This window comes from Equus asinus, chromosome 14 (genome assembly GCF_041296235.1).
Source record: "Equus asinus isolate D_3611 breed Donkey chromosome 14, EquAss-T2T_v2, whole genome shotgun sequence".
Lineage (NCBI taxonomy): Eukaryota > Metazoa > Chordata > Mammalia > Perissodactyla > Equidae > Equus > Equus asinus.
In genome coordinates this window covers 16,507,364-16,521,759 of record NC_091803.1, presented here as the reverse complement: position 1 = coordinate 16,521,759, position 14,396 = coordinate 16,507,364, and the positions used below count along the sequence as shown (strand labels likewise).

General features: G+C 55.5%; 1 protein-coding gene across 1 annotated transcript in view; it reads left to right on the top strand.

Moving 5' to 3' along the window:
- Positions 1-11,236: 11,236 nt before the first annotated feature.
- POR (cytochrome p450 oxidoreductase) overlaps positions 11,237-14,396 on the top strand; it is a 91,622-nt gene continuing 88,462 nt past the window's right edge. Inside the window, exon 1 of the mRNA XM_044747226.2 lies at positions 11,237-11,304. The gene's annotated coding sequence lies outside the window, so the exon portion shown is untranslated. The remainder of the gene's footprint in view (positions 11,305-14,396) is intronic.

Below are 14,396 nucleotides of genomic sequence, written 5' to 3'. Positions count from 1 at the left end.
TCGCCCCCATCCCCCAGGCCTGAGACTGAAGAAGAGAGACAGAGAAAGAGAGAGCGAGCTGCAGAGCTGCCTCTCCAGGAAGGCCAGAATTGACCTCGAGGCCCAAGGGAGGAGCTCTGAGCAGAAGACAGAGGGGGAGCTCCAAGGCTCCAGCAGCCTCCCCCCGCCTGTGAGGGCAATCACCCAACTTCGCTGAGCCTCCGGTTCTTATCTGGAAAGAGGGAGAGCTGTGCCTGCCGCACAGAGGGAGGTCGTATATGTAACCGAGGGGGGGGGGTGAAGCCCCTGCTTCTTTTTAGTGTTTAACCCGGGGCAGGCATGCAGGCTCCCTGAGCTTCCTGTCCTTCCCCCCCCCCCCCCGCCCCCGATGGAAAGCGTAATCCCCACCTTTAGGGAGGTTGTCAGCAGTAGAGCAAGGCACAGAGGTGCCGAACGTGATGTGAACTCAATAAATGCAGCTTCCGTGGGTGTGAAAGTTGGTAAGACTGTAGCAAATTGTACCAATTCGCCGTGGCGTTTTCCAGGGAGGTGTCTGTCAACTGCACCATCGACTCCTCCCTGAGGACAGGGACTCTAGGCTGGGGCCCTCATCACGAAGCCTGGCATTCACTAGTCCACTGAACACCTACTGAGCACGTCCCGTGTGCCAGGCTCCATTCCAGGTGTGGGGACACAGCCACGAGCAAGGCAGCCAAGACTGCCTTCGAAGAGCATAACAATCTCTGCATGTGTGTCGAGGGAGGGGGGAGGGAGAGATGATGAGCAAATAGACAAAGAAGAAAAACCTGAGCTAGTGGTAAGCATGGTGCAGAGCATTAAAACGGGACGACAAGACATAGAGAGTGGTGACTTTAATCAGGGAAGGCCTCCCGGAGGAGGGGGCTTTTCTGCTGGGACCTGATGAAATCCAGGGAGCAGCCACGGCAGGATCAGGGCAAAGGAAGAGCAGTCAAGGTGGACAGAGGAACGAGAGCAGAGGGCCCAGTGGGAATGGGCCAGGCGTGATCAAGGAGTAAGGGGTGATGCACACAGAAGGTGCCCAATCAATGCTGTTGCCCTAGGAATCTGCACGAGGCCGCCTGGGCTCAGGAGACCACACTCGAGCTCACAGTTTGGTGCTCTGAGCTCAGATGACCTGTTTACCCGGCCCACAAGGAGCTCAGAGTCAAGGGCCATCGATCCTGGGAGCCTGGGCCCTGCCAATGCCCACCCTCACCCCTTCACTCCTTCATTCATTCATTCCCTCACCAAATAGTTACCGAGCGCCTGCTACATGCTGGACCTCACAGCAGGGCCTGGGGACACAAAGACGGCCAGGCCTGGTCCCAGCACAGTCTGGTAAGGGAGACAGAACCCACAGTGATCCCAGGAGGCACCAGCTCTGGGAGGGACATCTGCTCACCCCCTGCAGAGCACAGAAGAGGGAGCAGCCAGCCCTCAGGACCCGGGGAAGATGTCCCAGAGGACGTGCTCCCTGAACCTGGCCTCTCCAGAATGGAACGTGGAGAAGGGCGTGCCAGCGTGTGCCCAGATGGATGTGTTCAGCCTGGCTAGACCAGAAAGTGGGGTGTGGAAAGAGCCACGGGATTAGCAAGGAGAGATGGGCGTGGAGAGGCCACAAGGGCCGGGGTGGGAAGGGCCCTGAGGGCCAGCCTGAGGAGCCTGGGCTGGATCCTGTGGGCGGTGGAGACCACCGTGAGGTTTCCCTGCTTGTTTCCTGTGCAGGGGTCTGAGGGGAGCGCACAAATTCACCCAGCGACAGAGCCTGAGCTAATCCCAGGGCTCGGTGGACTCGAGGAGGACATTTAGGGACAGGCAGAGCTGGCCCTTCCCAGTGCCTGAAACCTCTGCCGATGCACGTGGGCGCCTCCGCCCCATGCCGGCCACAGGGGCATTCCTGTGGTTGGTGGAGAAGGAATGGAAAACCCTTGAGCCTCCTGTTTGTTCTCTGTTATTTTCACTCCCAGGTGTTTCAAGCCCTTTTGTTAACTCTCAGGGCTCCAGGTGCACAGAAAGTTTACCTGCCATTGGAGGTGAGGTGGGGTGTACTCCAACTCCCCAAGGGAAGGATGGAGCCCAGATGTCCTGCTTCCAGGATCCCACCTGCCCCGAGCTCTTCCCCTCTCTGCCGTGAGGAAGTGGGCAGAAGACAGGAGGTTTCTCTCTGCCCTCACATCCCGAGGAGGAAAGCTCTCTGCCATCTTGGCCACGGGTGCTGGGATGGCACTGAGCCATGTCCCTCCCCATCCTGTAAGAGAAGACAGCTGGCCTGAACTGCAGGTGTCAAATCCCACTAAGCTGGTATCCCTTCTCCATACCGAGATGCAGGGAGGGAGGAAAAGAGGGACCGGAACTCTCCGGGGGCCTAAGGGAGAGGGTGGTAGGTCCCAGTAACAGCACCCCATCAGTCCTCCGTCCCTGGAGGAACCCAGAAGTGGACAGAGGAGTAACTGAGTGTGTGTGGGTGTGGCAGTTTGGGCGGGTTGAGAGCAGATGCACCGCTGTGTGCATTCAACGTGGGAGCGGGGGGATAAGTTCCAGGGGCAGGTGACACAGCACGGGCACCTGCCTATTGGATATTTCTCCATTGGAGGCCCTTCCGAGGCTGGTTGGACCTAGGGGCACTGAAGGAGGTGCTGGCAAGGGCCTTTGAGCCCCTCTGGTCCAGAGAGGAAAGAAGTCTTTCCTGAGGCTGCACAGGGCGTGGATGCAAATCCCACACATCACATCCCATTCCGGCTAGACTCTTTCTCCCTCGAGTGAGGACCGCCCTGGCCTGTGTCAGCCTCGGCCTGGCCTCTCCTGCCAACGTGGCTCAGTCCCTCTTGGTGTCCAGAAGCCATCGGGGATGTTTGGAGTGGAACTGTCTGCTGGAGTCTAGCCTTGAGCCCTCATGCTGAATCCCAGTTCCGACGGAAGAAGCCTGGGCCTCCCTGCAGGCCCCCAGCCCCTCCCTTCCCAAGGGTGCCAGGCCCTCCTGGTGGCTTCTGCACCTGGGAGAGGCTCAGCTTTCCTGAGAACCCAGATCTGGCTGGGAGTCGGGTTACAGCAGGCCACAGGGAGAAGGAGGCTGGAGCTCAGGTTGCTGCCCGCCTGCCCGGGAGGTGCCAGGTGGCATTAGGTAACAGCTCCAGCCCTCTCCAGCTGTAAGGTGCCTTACGGGGGTGGGGGGGGGGGCCAGGAAGGCATCTCTGATGAGGGGACCATTAAACTGACACCTGAAGGAAGTCAGGGAGTGAACCATGCAGACATCTGGGGGAGCCACCTCCAGACAGACAGTGCAGCAGGTGCAAAGGCCCTGAGCAGGGGGCATGCTCAACATGCAGTCCTAGGTTCAAGTGCTCAATAGGGAAGAACAGGTCACTTCTTTAGCCAGGATCCCAGGCTGGGAGCCAGTCCTTTGGTGGCCTGCAGGGGCCTTGGCCCTGCTACCGCATCCCCTGACAGATGGGCACTGATGAGAGGGAGAGTCAGCTGAGGCATGAGGAAAGACCCAGGCTTCATCTTTGCCCCGCTGTCCCGGCTGTGTGACCTTGGGCAGGGTTCTTCCTCCGTCTGCGCCTCCCCTGCTTTATTCTCATGGCATCTCCCGCCACCTGACTTCTTATGCAAGAACTCTTCCCCCACTAGAGCGTGAGTTCCATCAGATCAGAGCTTTTGTTTTGTTCACAACTCTACCCCCAATGCCCAGAACAGTTCAGGTTCTCCCTGTCATGGCACATGGCAGGCACTGAACAAATATTTGCTCAACAAACGTGGTGACTCATTGAATCACTCGAATGCCCCTCTGGAGTAGGGGTTACTTTCATCCCAATTTCATAGAGCAAACTGAGACACAGAGAAGCAAAGGAAAGCATCAAGGGTCCTACAACGCAGAGGTGAGGACTGAACTGAGGTGGCAGAATGCCAGAGCTCAGCCTCCTGACCATGATGCCAGCCTGCTGGGGTGCAGCCAGGTCCATTGCACGGCAGCGTGGGGCGCAGGGAGTGTCATGCTCAGCTGGAAACGCAGTTCCTGGGCCCACAGGCAGGCCTGGGGTGGCCAGTGTCCAGCCTTCCAAGCCCTTCTTGAGGGTTCTGCTGGCCCTCCTGGCCTCATCCCTCCTTTGCAGTGAGAGCCCAGCAGCACTGTCTCCTTGAGCAGAGAGGTGCTGGGCCCAGATGGGGACACAGACAGACAAAGGGAAGGTCCCAGGGAAAGGTCCAGAAGGCCCCGTGTGCAGCTGCTCACGGCAGAGGGTCAGCTTCCAGCACAGGTCAGGGGGAACTAGAAAGATGAGCAGGGGTGCTGGGTGCCTGAAGCTCCCTCTGCAGACGAGCCTTGGCGCGGGAAGCGTGCGTGTGCGTGTGTGTGTGTGTGTGTGTGTGTGTGTTTTCCTCTGGGAGGAGGAAAAGGAGGTAGACCAGAGCGGGCTGAGCATTGGAGAGGGAGGGAGCACAGGGCACTGCCCGCTCCCTGGTGGAGGGAGCCCGGCATGCGCACGAGGAGGCCCGCTTTTCAAAGTGACCTTGGGCAAGTCACTTGGCCTCCCAGCCCAGTTCATTGGGCTGCAAAGTGAAGATCCTGCTGCCACCTCGGAGGGCTTCTGGGAACCGCGTGGGCTGGTGCAGCGGCATAGCGGGGCCTCTCTGAAGATAAACGGCTGCTTGGGAGACGGTGGGTTCCCGTCACTGAGGTGCGCAGAGGAGGGGCACTGTGGAGGGCTGAATGTGACGAGCTATAGGGTCCAGGCATCTGGTCTTCTCTGCCCTGGGATCAGGAAAGATGTGGGGGGACGGGGTGCAGATCACAGGGCCCAAGGTCCCCCGGGAGCCCTCAGTCCCCCTGCAGGCTGAGGGGGTCAGGGCCAGCGGGAATGGAAACGAGCTGCCAGATAGGGGAGGGACTGTCCCTCCACACCCAGCCAGGACTCCAGGCTTGGCTGTCACCCCTCTCCCACCAGAGATGACCTGGGTGTGGCCCCACTGCCCCATGAAGAGTCCCCTTTTGCCCACCCTGGGCATCACTGAACTGCAGGCTCCATGATGAAAACATGCCTGGCCACGCCCAGCCTGGGCTGATTTCCCAAAATATCGCCACCACTCTCATGGGCACGTACTGGGATCCACATATTGCAATAACACCCTGAAATAATAAAGGTTATCATATAGCCCCCATTTCAAAGAGGAGGAAACTGAGGCCTCGAGGGAGAGTGTGACTTCCCTAGGCTTACCCAGCTAGTGTCGTTGGGGTTTGAATCCGGCTCCGTCTGAACCTGAGGCTGCTCCTCACTCAGAGGACAGCCAGGTTCGGCCTCTGCCTGACATTCAAGGCCTTTCCCAGTGTCAGCCTGCCTTGCTCACATTCTCTGTCACTTTTTGTAGTTGTTAGTGCCATTGAGTCTATTCCGACTCCAGTGACCCTGTGGACAGCAGAGCGGAACCCTGCCCGGTCTTTTTGTGCTATCCCCTCACCTTCCAGCACTGTACCAGACGATGCTCCCCTGCTGTTCATGGGGTTTTCACGGCCAATTTTTCCACAAATGGTGGCCAGGTCCTTCTTCCTCGTCTGTCCTAGCCTGGAAGCTCCGCTGAATCCTGTCCACCATGAATCACCCCGCTGGTGTTTGAAATACCGGTGGCATAGCTTTCAGCACCACAGCAACACGCAGCTGCCACAGTGTGACACCCGACAGACGGGTGGTGTGGTTCCCTGACCAGGACAGGGCCTCAGCGTTGAGAGCACCGAGTCTTCAGCACTAGATCACCATCTTGCTCCCCGCCCCTGTTCAAATGCTCTACTCCAGAAAGCTAGTCTCCACGTCTCCAGTCTATTGTGCAAGCAAGTCCCCTGTGTAAGACAGCTTCTGGGTCTTCATCATATCCCGCCCCATCTTCAGGGACCCAATCCTCTCCCCCTCCTCCAGGAAGCCTTCCCTGTACTCCCAGCCCACAGCTCTCAGTTACTCCTCCCCTCTTTGAACCCCAGGGTATTGGGTCCCAGATTCTTTGTGGGATCTAGTCTAGATCTTGTTCCTCAAAGTGTGGTCCCTGGACAGCAGTATCAGCATCACCTGGAGAGAAACGGATGATCTTGGGCCCACCCTAGACCTGAGAGTCAGATTCTGCGTGTTAATGAGATCCCCAGTTGACTGGCGCTCACGTTAAAGCCTGAGAAGAGCTGCTCCAGAGGCCAGAAGACCATTAAGTCTCTGAGAATTAGGGCAGAATTGGGGTGGTCACAGTCTGCCTGGGCCTCATCCATATACTGGGCATTTCTCCAGACGCTAGGCTTCTGTCTATTCCTTGCTGTCCGAGCTACGCCTGGAGCCAGCCTGTCTCCTCTCCTCCCTCATGGCCCTGTGCCGGAGTCCCATCCTTTGTGGGCTGTGCTTCCCTGGGGGCTCTGGAAGGGCAGGTAGAGGACGGGACAGTGGTGTCAGCAGCCCTTGCCTCCCCAGGGACCTGTGGATCATTGCTCAGGAGCAAGTGCACCACTCTTCTCCTCCCTGGTGCCCTGTTCGGGCTCTCCTGGCATTCGCTGGGTCCCTGAGGACGTTCCTGCAGATGACTAGAGAGTGCAGCCCACCCTGGACCAGCAGGTATGTACACAGGAAGGGGGCCACTCGAAAAGAATGCCATCACTCTCTCTGACGCCTTTGCCCCCAGCTGGCCATGGAGGGGACAGCTGGGCATTACCATCCTCTTCTTATGAGGAGAAAGCCAGATGCCCAGAGATGAGACATACGAGTTGGGAATCAGATCTTCTCCTTTTGCCCCATGGAGCCCTGTCTGTTCGGGTCTGGGGTCCTCAGAGACAGAAGCAAAGATCTGGATAGCATCCTATCTGGTCTATCTGGTCTCCCCTCTGCAGCTTGCCTGCACCTCATCCCCCATCCCTGTCCCCTGTCATCAGTGGGCAACGGAATGATGGGAACACAAGAGAAAAGCCACAGCTCTTCCCAGTCCACACCCTTTCAATGCCGCCATCACCCCCACCCCACCCCACCTTCACATTGCCCAGTGCCCACTCCCCTCTTCTTTCTTGCCGAAAGAACTCTGGTTTTCTCTGGAGCTGCAATGTTCCCAGCCCCAGCAATTCTTTAGGATTGGTCTAATCCAGTCATGATAATCCTATAGTCAACTTTTCCAGCCTCTCTTGCAATTAGATGTTGCCATATGACCCAGTTATGCCCAATAAGACATATGAGTGTGTCCCATATAATATTTGGGACATACTTGTAGTAAAAAAGATTTCTTGTTGACCTTAAATTCACATTTCACTGGGCATCCTGTATTTTTATTTGCTAAATCTATTTAGGGCTGTTTTCTACAAGGTGCCCTCACTTGTGTTGAGGGGCCCTGCAGTGGGCATGGATGGGGGTGCACCTGTCCATGAGGAGAGAGGCTATTCCTGGGGCCCGAGCTTGGGCAAAATGGGATGGGATGACTCTGGGGGCCTTGCTGGCTTTCTGGCTCCAGAATAAGTAAGAATGAAGCTGGTGATGGGGCCGGCCCAGTGGCATAGTGGTTAAGTTCGAGCGCTTCGCTTCGGCAGCCTGAGGTTCACGGGTTTGGATCCCGGACATGGGCCTATACACCGCTCATCAAGCCATGCTGGGACGGCATCCCACATACAAAATAGAGGAAGAGTGGCACAGCTGTTACCTCAGGGTGAATCTTCCTCAAGCAAAAAGAGGGAGATTGGCAACAGATGTTAGCTCAGAGCCAATCTTCCTCACTGAGAAAAAAAAAAAGAATGCAGCTGGTGAGGAGCCCCAGTGGGCCACTGCCAGGAGGGCCGGCGGGGTATATGGAGGTGCTGGGAACAATGAATCAGACTTTGTGGAAGGGCAGTGCCGAGGCCAGGCCCTTCATATCCTCTGGCAGAGGCAAGCATGGAGACCTCCTCCCAGTGGCCTATAGGTTGGAAGAACTGATGAGTTGGTGTCTGTTCCACCTGTCCCCTGTGCCAGGGCCTCTCACACAACCCACAGCACCTCCTGTCCTGCTCAGCAGGCTGCGAGGTGTCTGCCTGTCTCCCTTGCTGACCCCTAAGTCCCTTGAGGGGTGCACAGACCCCCACCCGGCACAGGGTGAAGAGCTTTGTAAAGGAACGTGGATCTTGAGGCCAAGGTGAGGGGTACGGCACTCCCTTCCTTCAGCAGCAACTAAGGAAGCTCCTGTGCTGCCTTCCTTCCCATGAGGTTCTTAGAGGACAGAAGCAGGGGCTGGATCCCTGCCCTCAAGGGCTCCTAGGCCTGGCCCTGAGCTGCAGAAAGGAGAGGAACCTGTGTTTCCTGAAAGCCACTGAATCAGGGGGCTGACTCAGGCTGGCCTTGCAGGACACTGTAAATGCCAGAGGCGCCATCCATCCTCAATCTGTCCAGCTGCACGGCCAGCTCCAGAGGGACGCAGCCCAGAGTCACCCCCCTGGAGAGGTCAACACCGGGGACTTAGGCTGGCTGCCGGCTGGGAGACTGGGGCAAGCCGCGCAGCACGGTTCCTGGGGCTGGGCTCTCCAGCCTTTGCACCCCGCCAACCAGGCCCCAGGCTGTGCCGAGGACCCACTGTGTGCTCAGGCAGGCTGTGGAGCCCCCCACAGCCTGGAAGCAGACCTGCTTCTGATTCAGGCCCTGCCACTGACAAACTGTATAATCTTGAGCAAGTCACTCCCCCTCTAGGAGCCTCGTTTCCCCCTCTGTAAAACAGGAATTCTAACCACCTCCTGGGGCTGGTTGCAGCAATAAAGTTTGTTTATGGGAAAATGGTCTGTGAGCTATAAAGAGAGGTGGATGGAGGCACGGCCCAGGTGGCTGGGGAGTGATAATAATAATCCTCGTTCACTCCAGGAAAGACAGTTAGGGGAATAAGATCTTGGTGGTCTAGGTCCCTGTATTAGTTATCTATTGCTGCAAAAACAGCAGACATAAATGTTACATTTAAGTAACAAATATTTATTATCTCACAGTGTTGGTGGATCAGAAATTTGGGAGCAGCTTAGCCGGGTGGTTATGCTCTAGGTCTCTCTTGAGATTACAGCCAAGCTGTCGACTGGTGCTGCAGTCATCCGAAGGCTCGACTGGAGCCAGAGGATCTGCTTCCATGATGGCTTACTCACATGGCTGTTGGTGGGAGAGCCCAGTGCGTGGCTGGCTGTCGGCAGAAAGCCCCAGTCCTGTACCACACAGGGCTCTCTGGGAGGCTGCTTGAGTGTTTCCACGATGTGCCAGCTGGCTTTTCCCAGAGCTGGTGACCTAAGAGAGAGTAAGGCAGAAGTTACAACATCTTTTATGATCTGGCTTTGGGAGTCACATATCATCGTTTCTGCATATTCTGTTGGTCACGTAGGCCAGTCCTGATACAGCATGGGAGGGGACCACACAGTGGTGTGCCTAGCAGGGGGTGGGATCACTGGGGGTCATCCCGGAGTCTGGCTACGACAGTCCTCCACTGCAAGACTTACACAGCCACCCCTCCTCCTCACACACCAGGAACCCGGCCGCTACCTTCCCCTCCTCTGTCACCCTCACTCTCTCCCTTGGTCACTGAGGCCCTACAATGTAGGGCCTGTTCCTTCTCACTGCCCCCACCTAGTACACTCCTTGTCACTTCTTTCCTGAATACCCAGGCTCTTCTGATCCAAAATGTACCCATTGCATAAACCCTTCCCTGGCTCCCCAGCACACACAGACTCCTGAGGCACACAGCCCCATACTGGCCTCCTCCTACTCCCCCCCAGCCCTTGCTCGTCACCCCCAATGGGCCTAACTTGAGTATCACCAGATATTCTCTAAGCAAGCTACACCCCTTCACTGGCCTTGTGACCTCTGTCTGGAACACGTTCTTTTTGGCTGTCCGTAAAACTCCTTGGCATCCTGCAAGTGCCACCTCCCAGAACCCTTCTCATACTGCCCAGGACAGTTAGTCCGTCCCTGCCCAGAAATCCTCAGTCTCTGCTCACAAGCTTGTAACCATCAAATTACCTGCCACTCAATCTCTTCAGAACTATGAACTTCCACAGGGCAGGCACAGAGCCTGGCTCATCTCGGGGTCCCGGGTCAGAACAAAGCCAGGGCTAGGCACGTGGCTGGGTGTTCTGCTGACTGATGATGAGGGCGATGCAGGTGGGGTTGGGGAGAAGATCAGGTAGGATACACTCCCCTGCAAGTAACAGAACCCTCATCTGAATTGGGTTAATGAACGAGGACATTTGTTATTTCACATGGCAAGCAGTCCAGAGGCAGGTGGACGGCTGGCATGGTGTGACCCGCGGTTCAGGAACCCTCTGCTCTATGGTCCTCACCATTGGCTTCATCCGCGGGCCAGTCCCCCTCACAGACACAAGACAGCGTTCTGGGTGTCACAACAGAATATGACAATATCCAGTGACAGAAAGGGGCCATTTCCTCTAGTATCTTTCCCTTGGGAGCCAGGAGTCCCTCCCCTGCAGCCTCCCAGCAGACCTCCCCTCCTGTTTCCTTGGTCAGAACCGGGTCATTTGTCACTCCTATGCCAATCACCACTGAGGCAATCACCTGGGCACAGGGGCTGTCGGGAGTCAACCAGCAGGACTTGGAGGGAGACACACCCTGACAGTGAGAGCAAAGTGGGGGACATTCATGGATGGAGGTGGGAAATGGGGAGAGGCCTTAGGCCTGTCTGGATCAGGCAAGGTGAGATGTTAAAGAAATAAAGTTGCTAAGATATGTTTGGACTGATTTCCAGAGACCTCATTGTCCTAGTCACCTTTTTGTCCATTCATTCACTCATTCATTCATTCAAATAGTGATTGATTACCCATGCAGTAGGTCCCATGTCAATCCTATGAACTGAGTATTATTATTTCTATCTTAGAGATGAAGAAACTGAGGCTCAGAAGTGGCATAACCCATTCAAGGTCCCCAGCGTAGGTGAGAATTGTCATATCTGTCTGGCTGCTGATGCGGGGGTCTGAGCCCCCCAAGAGAAGACCACAGGGCGCTGGGGAGGTCATGTGTCCTGAATGGGCCTCACCCCCCTGGCCCTGCTTTCAGCCCCACAGGAAGCCTGGGCTTGGCTGGATGGGCTTCTGTGCTGTTTGAAGGGTGAGGGCCACGGCCAGGGCTCAGGCTGTTCTGAAACCAGCTCCAGCCTCACCCTGCTGTCTTTGGTGCCTGGCAGCAACACTCAGGGTGGTGACATTTCTCAGGTACAGTTACCCTGGGCCACACCCCTAATCCCTCACACCACACCTCTCCGCCCCATAAAAGGCCACCACGGAGCTCAAGCCCTGGGACAGCCCTCAGCACTCGACGTGCCCCGGCTGATCGGCCAGCTGCCCAGGTGGGTGTCTCCTCAGCACCGGGACAGGGCAGGATGGTGGGGTGGGGGTGGAGACCAGAGGCTGAGCACTAGGAGGTGGCAGTCCTGCTGCCCCCATCCTTGGCCCTCAGCAGGAAGCCTGGTTCAGGGCAAGGAGGGCAGAGAGCAGGCTGGCTGCACCTGGCAGGTCAACAGGAACTGAGACCTGAGGGCATCTGGGGGCGGGATAACCAGAGCCAGGCCTCGGTGAGGGGGCAGAGTAGCTGGCAGGCTATGCCATGCCCTCTGTCCTGTGGCTCTCTGGGGGTGGGGGAGGGGGAGGAGGAGGGAGCTGCTGTGGGGCCCACCCCCACCTGTGCCTGGCCTGGTGGTGTAGCGGGAAAAGTCCTGGATGGGGATACTGAACCAAGGGCTCTAGTCCCAGCCCTGCCATTGATTTACTGTGTGACCTTGAGCAAACGCTTCCACCTCTCTGGACTGAGTTTTTTCCTCTGTAAAATGAGGAGGCTGCACGTGATGATCTTGAAGCTTCCCCTGGGCTGACCATCTCTGCTTTAAGTGTGTGGGGGAACAAGATGTTGGGGCCCCTCCCTCTCCCATCCTCCACCTCACCTGCTCTCACTCTCATCCCATCTGGTAGCCATTTCCAATTTCCAGTCCTGAGTCCCCAAGCCAAGGACTGGCGACTCTGGGTAATTTTCCAAGGCCTTGTGGGGCACCAGGCTTTATGGTCACCTCTCTCCCCAGGAGGCAGGCCAGGGAGGCACTGTCGGCTGAGAGAAGTGGAGTGGAGTACTCAAGGCCGCACAGCTGTGGCGGCATGGGGCCAGCCTGTCGTGAGCAGTGCTTGCTGAACATTTCCAGTGGGCCTGGGGTGGGGCGGTGGGGGCTCCAGTGGGTGCTAGCCCAGCTGTAGGGCATGGGGTGGAGTCCCTGGAGAAGGACCCCTAATTTCTCTGGCTCTGTGCTTCCTGGACCACCTGAAGAGTGAAAATGCTTATAAAAATGTGCACAGATTCCTGCCCCTGGCCTCCTGGATGGGGCTCCAGGGCGTGGTGCCTGGGGATTCCTCTGCTTAAAGAAGTTTGGAAAGCACTTCTCTGGATGACCTGGGAATGGGGGACGTTGGGGGAGACTGAGTCTGTCCTGCAAGCAGGCCTACAGAGATGATAAGGTGCCGATGGCAGCCTGGAGGCTCCCAGACTCTCCATGGGTGGGTGCCAACAGCCACCTGCAACTGGAGACCCCAAGGCACCTGGCTTAGGCCAGGAGTGATGGTGTTCTCTAGAGACTGTTTAAAAAGGAGAGGAGGATGACCTCGACAAAGGAGACGCCCTCTTCAAACCGAGAGTGTGGACAGCCACGTGCAAGCCGGGCAGCCTGGGCAAGGACAGACTCTATAGGTCTCTTTCCTTCCCACACCAAACACTAATCTCTCTTGAAAAACATGTTCTGGGGAATGAGGCCAGAGTTGTTTTAATTTCCTGAGCTACAGCATCATCTTTTTCTCTTGGCAGACTTGGCAGAGCCAATGTCACCAAAATGATTAAAATACTCCTGTTACCGTCCCGCGGATCTGCCTGATCCGGTTTCCTTCCTTGTGGGACATGACCTTCCAGAAGCAAAGCATTTCTTGCAGGTCCCGGTGAGCTGCCTCTGGGGTGAAAAGTCTCTCTGAGCCCAATTATGGGCAAAGCCCCTCCTCCAGAAATGCATTGAGGGCCATTTTGGAAAGAATCTTGTGAAAAATAATCCTGAAAACCAAAAACAGTGATTGGTGACAAGGGGTCATTTCACTATCTTTATGAGAGGGCTAGTCCTCTGAACTCGTTGGTTCTCCCACATGCAGAATGCTAAGCTGGGATGCCCTCTGCCACTCTCCCCTCCCATTGGGGACGGATCAACTAGTTGCCCTCACACCCTGGCTCCAAGCATTCCTCTTTAGGAATCAGAGAATATAATGATATCTTGGCATATATTTTCCCCTTCATTTAACCCTCAAATCAGCTTTGGAAAGTGGGCAGGCTCACCCTCATTTTACAAATGGGAAACTGAGGCCCAGAGACAGGGACAAATTGTCTGGGGTAGAGGCAGATTTCCATGAAGCTGAAGTTGCTTAAACTCCAGGATCCCCGTTTGCTGAAAACAATAATATATATGAAAATGATCACTGTGTCGATGAAAAGTAATCCATAACCAATCTATAAATGAAAATTTGGGTGAGTATATTCTGAGCTTAAATCTGAGGATTATAACCCGGGAGAGTTCTTCTACAAAGGAACAGAGCACTCCAAAGAAGTGGGGGTATACAGGGTGGTTATATACCCTCAAAGAGTATGTTTCACATGTGACTGAAATGTCCCTTTTACAATAGCCACGAAGCTGCTCTGTCAGCACAGCGATTGATGGAAATGGCAGATAGGTCTGCTGTCTCAGTGAACGCCGCAGGGTGGCAGGTGTGTTGCCTCGGGCTGGGTGGTCACAGATGAGTGCTGCAATCGGTTCCCATCCTAAAGAAAGATGCTTGGTCTTTAAGGAGATGCCAACATTGGGAGGGGGAGGGAAGTTGCACCTTTATCTCAAGGGCCTTTGTTCTGGCCATAGGGAATCTCTAAAGCAGATATACAATGCTTGCTCAACGGCCTTGGTCAGGCCCTTTTGGAAAGACAAGGTCAGGCCAAATTAGGTTTACACAAAATGGCTTCCTCATATACTCCAATATATCCTATTACTTGCCATTTTTATTTGTCATTTTCCCCTTTTGATCTATAATCTTTTGATAGAAAGCATTGATGATCAAAATATTGTCCCTCGGCACCAGGGTGGTTGCTGCCTGCCCTGGGTCCATCGTGTCCCTTGCTGCTAGGCTTTTATCTCATTTATTTGCCTAGTCGACCACGTTGGGGGGAAATAGTGGACAAGCATGGAGTTATATATATTAACAGAGGAAGCATTTCATATGTCATGTAATTTCCAATTAATTTTAGGTTGTTGCACACTGTATATGTGCTTTTCTATGACACTTCACATTTACATTGCATATGATTATAGAACAAGCACAGTAACAATAATAACTCAGCATTTTTAAAAGGATTGGTCTGAAATGAATTCTT